Consider the following 5,279-nt stretch of genomic DNA (forward strand, 5'->3'; position numbering starts at 1 on the left):
AACATAATATAGACACCAGCAACAGTCAGTGGAGGTACTATGCTGGGGGTGGATAGGGCCAGTTACTCTCCCCCTGCTAAATAAAGACAATCGCCACGTTAAAAAGGTGCCTCTTAGCCCAGTTAGCAGGGGTATAAGGCAGCTTCCTAATTTTCCTTATTTCATATGAAAAATATGTGCCTTCATACAAAACTCTTCATTGACTTCTTCAATCAATAGTTACTTCAGGACTATTAACTTCTCATTCAGAAGTCATATTCACCTAGCATTCAAACATATGCTTTACTGTGCTTGTGTTTCATAGATATTGCATTTTCCTTGCACCCAAACCATGATATGCTGCATGACAGATATATGTCTTGCCAAGACACCAGATGTCATTATCCGGATGTTGTTTGAGGCTTCCTAGTCTGCTGCAATGCTACTGTTTCTACTTTCTGCAGCAGGATCCAGACTTAGTCATGACCAAGCACCATTAAAGTCACTGAGACAAATTCAGCATTAACAAGTACGAATATGAATACAACGGATATTTATGTACTGCTTTTCAGCAAAAATTCCCAAAATGGTTTATAAGTCAGTCAGTCAGTCAGTCAGTCACCCAGTAAATAAATAAATAAATACATAAATAAATAAAGTGGCTCCCTGTCCCCAAAGGGCTCACAATCTACAAAAGAAACATAAGATAGACACAAGCAACAGCCACTGGAGGGATGCTTTGCTGGGGATGGATAGGGCCTGTTGCTCTCCCCCAGCTAAATAAAAAGAATCACCATTTTTAAAAAGTGCCTCTTTGCTCTGTTAGCCGTTAAGTCCCATTAATTTAAGCGGATCCTGCCCAAAGACTCTAGCAGCTCATTTTTTTAAAAATCCCCCTTCGTGTAGTTTCTATAAGGGAGCTAAGGCTTAAATATTGGCTTTTGCAAAAAATCTCCCAAAAGGACCTGTTTGCAGGCATTTGAGTGAATAGCTAATTTTAAATAATTAAGCATATGCCTTCATTAATAGAAAATGATTTCATAGAGGATCATTGTATTTCTTATTAATCTAGAAATCTGCTTTCACTGTTAATATTGTATCTCCATGTATGGTTACAAATTGGATCAGGGAACTGTCTGTGCTTAGTTTAATTCATTTCAGGAAATTTTTGCTTGATCCACTGTGACACACTACGAACACTATCAGGTTGTAATTCTGATTTCCTGAATCTGCTCATGAAAGGAACTGACTTCAGTAAATCATCTTCCTAGAGGAAATGACATAATTATTTTCCCAGGACATGTAAAGTTTTCTACTGCAGCAGAAGGAAGGAAATGAACGTAACTTGTTGCAATGGGAGAGGTCAGTGCCTCTTGCCAGTTTTCTTTCATTTTAAAGCTGGCATCTTTGTATGAAAATCTGTGCGTTGATAAAGCAGCAAGACTGAGATATTAATGGTGAGAGAGCTGACTGACTGGGAGTTAGTATTTTCGCTGTTGTGGATGGAGTAGCATTCCCCTTGAAACAAAAGGTATATAGTCTTGAAAGCAGCATTGCTTCTGGATTCCTCGATGGTTGCTGTGACCTTCTTCCATGTCTAACTGGTAGCCACTCCTAATTTAAAATGACCTGGGCGCTTTCCAAACTAGCTGCTTAACAGCAGCAAAATGCCTCTGTTCAGGCAAGTCGCATTTGAACCGTAAGGAGCAGGGGGAGCAGTCTCGCGGAAACGAACAACCTAAAAAAACAGCAACTTCTTTATGCCTGATATATGACATCCTAGCTCTATATTGCAGTGATTACATTCGAAACAAGGCATTGGGAATGTGAATGGCACCCTGCTGTCCGTATAGGGACTGCAATGTCACAACGCAGGAAGTGTGGAAGTACACTTCCAAGATCTGACGTGACGCCATTGCAGGGTCTAATCTGGAAAGTGCCCAGGTCACAGAGACACATGCTTCGGTAACCTCCAAGATGAACTATTGTAAATTGCTCTATGTGGGGTCTGTGTTTTGAAAACAAAAGTGAATTCATAGTGGTTCTCCTTATGAATAATGCAGGAAGTGAAAGCTAGAACTGCTTAGATGCCTGCATGGAAGCATCTACCTCTTCATCAGCCCAAGAGACCAAGGGAACTAGAGAACAGACCTGCATAGCTTCTGATATATCATGCTAAACACAACCCAACAGCCATGTAGTGTTGCCTGCCAAGCAGAGGCGTAACTATAATAGGGCAAGGGGAGACAGTTGTCTGGGGGCCCACTGCCTTGGGGGGCCCTCCCAGAGGCAAGTCACATGACTGACTCCCCCAGCCATGCACCCGCCCAGGCTTCCTTCAGTTATATTCATCCTCTGAAATTGATGTGAGTGTTAAGACCTGGAGCTACCAGAACAACATGTCTTTCTCTTGCATCGTCCACAATTTACAAAACCTTTTAAAAAATAATTTAGGATGATGTTCTATTGTGGCACACACACACAATGTTTTTTGTTACCACTATTCAGCCTCATTTAAGATTTCTTTACTTCATGGGCTGAGCTTCATTGAGGGGGGCCCATTTTAAAATTTTGTCTCTGGGCCAACTCCATCCTTGCTACGCCCCTGCTGCCAAGTGCTTGACAATCATCCTGTCTTTGCAGTTCTCACTTGATGACCTGTGCTCATCACAGGTTGCACAGACCTGCTCCTAAATTTTAAGGGGTAATCTCATTTTCTAGGCTCTGATTGGCCTTTCGTCTGATCTCGCAGATTGCTGGATGCCTGGTTTAAACTGAGTTAAATCAGCCTGGAAATTCTGACTGAGTAAAAACCCCTTGACATTTTTCACTTGACTTATAGTAACTTTTCACTTGTCTTCCCTTGAAAATTCTCAGAAGTTACTCCATGGGAGAAACCCTGATATTTGCTAAGAATTCCACTTTTAAAACATTTCATTGACAATTCTAATGTGGGTTCTTCAGCCACTAGTGTGTAGGGAATTATGATTGATAAGCAATGGCACAACTACCAAATTCTAGCTCATATGTACCACTCTGAAGACTAGAGTGTGATGACAGAACACTGTGTTTAGATGTGAAAGACCCTGTTCAATATCCTGCTCCGCTCACTGGGTGGATCTGACCAAGTGAACTATCCCCTTGCCCAACTTGCTCCTAGCACTGATGTGAGAATAAACATAAGAACAGCCCTGCTGGATCAGCCCCAAGGCCCATCTAGTCCAGCATCCTGTTATACACAGAGGCCCACCAGATGCCACTGGAAACCTACAGGCAGGAGTTGAGGGCATGCCCACTCTCCTGCTGTTACTCCCCTGCAACTGGTACTCAGAGGCATCCTGCCTTTGAGGCTGGAGGTGGCCTACAGCCCTCCGACTAGTAGCCATTGTTATACCTCTCCTCCATGAAGTTATCCAAACCCCTCTTAAAGCCATCCAGGTTGTTGGCTGTCACCACATCTTGTGACAGAGAATTCCACATGCTGATTATGGGTTATGTGGAAAAGTACTTCCGTTTGCTGGTCCTAAATTTCCTGGCAATCAATTTCATGGGATGACCCCTGGTTCTAGTGAGAGGTAGAAGAATTTCTCTCTATCCACTTTCTCCACACCATGCATGATTTTATAGACCTCTATCATGTCTCCCTGCAGTTGTTTTTTCCCCTAAACTAAAAAGCCCCGGGTGTTGTAGCCTTGCCTCATAAGAAAGGTGCTCTAGGCCCCTGATCATCTTGGTTGTCCTCTTCTGCACCTTTTCCAGTTCTACAATGTCCTTTTTTAGATTTAGTGACCAGAATTGTATGCAGTACTCTAGGTGTGGCTGCACCATAGTTTTGTATAAGGGCATTATAATATTAGCAGTTTTATTTCCTAATGATCCCTAGCATGGAATTGGCCTTTTTCACAGCTGCCACACATTGAGTCGACACTTTCAACGAGCTGTCCACCATGACGCCTAGATCCCTCTCTTGGTCAGTCACTGACAGCTCAGATCCCATCAACGTATACTTGAAGTTGGGGTTTTTTGTCCCAATGTGTATCACTTTACACTTGTCAACAATGAACCGCATTTGCAATTTTGTTGCCCACTCATCCAGTTTGGAGAGATCCTTTTGGAGCTCCTCACAATCCATTCTGGATTTCACTACCTGAAAGAGTTTGGTATCATCTGCATCTGGCCACCTTGCAGCTTACCCCTACTTCTAGATCATTTATGAATAAATTAAAAAGCACCGGTCCCAGTACGGATCCCTGGGGGACCCCACTTCTTACTTCCCTCCATTTTGAAAACTGTCCATTTATATAACTACCCTCTGTTTCCTGTCCTTTAACCAGCTAGAAATCCACACATGTACTTGTCCCCTTTTCCCATGACTGCTAACATGATAGAAACTTTAAAATATTTAGTATATATGTGAAAATTGGAACAATGCATCATCCCCGCACAAGGATGACATGTAAATTGATGAAATGTTCCATATTTTCCTACCCACCCCCGCTTCCCTGGGGGCTTCTTTTCATCCTCTCACAAACAACCAGAAATTCCACCAGTGAGGTTTCCCCAGAACTGCATTTTCCCCAAGTTTTAAATGAGGCAGAGTAAGCTTAAATAGCAGCCATGAAGAAAAGGCAATCAGGATTAGAAACCTGGCATGCATGAAGGGGGCATTTCACCCTGTTATCCCATGTCACGGTCCAAATTAAAATAACCCCTGCTGAAGCTAGTGGCAGGAGGGATGTTCCCATTAGATGTTTCCTCCCTTTGGAAGTGTGCAGGGAAGGTGTAGTTAACCCCCCTTCCCTGCACACTGCAATCTCAATTCTAATCCATTCCACCCCAGGCTGCTATTTAAACAAACATACATACACAGCCAAACTATAGATAGTTTGGTCTTAAACTATAGGGAGTTTGGTCTTAAATGTGTAAATGCTCCCACACACAAAATGCTCTTTACCTACATAACTGGTATGCCAAGGAAAAGGTTTTCCTAGAACTTTCTCCCCAGCATGTTGGTTTGAATATATAGCGAGCATTTTATGCCTGAGAGCATCAAACATTCAAAACCTACTACCTGCCCAGTTTGAAGTGATACAGGCCAGCAGCCAAGTTCAAGTTCTTTAATGTTACAGCCACAAGCCAAAACAGAAGAGAAAGATTACAGTTATATAACAATAAATTGAGTGTATATAATTAAAACAGGCTGAAATTAGAATTAAGAATTATACAGGCTAGCAGCAATTTATGTGTGTGGCTGCTTCCCATCTGTTGTAATTCTAACATCTCACTTTAACCGGCAATGG

General features: G+C 42.3%; 1 pseudogene; it reads left to right on the forward strand.

The window, feature by feature from the left end:
* The first annotated feature begins 4,377 nt into the window (after positions 1-4,377).
* Positions 4,378-4,463, forward strand: LOC128352671 (uncharacterized; annotated as a pseudogene).
* Positions 4,464-5,279: the final 816 nt, after the last annotated feature.

The sequence above is a fragment of the Hemicordylus capensis genome, chromosome 3 (genome assembly GCF_027244095.1).
Source record: "Hemicordylus capensis ecotype Gifberg chromosome 3, rHemCap1.1.pri, whole genome shotgun sequence".
Lineage (NCBI taxonomy): Eukaryota > Metazoa > Chordata > Lepidosauria > Squamata > Cordylidae > Hemicordylus > Hemicordylus capensis.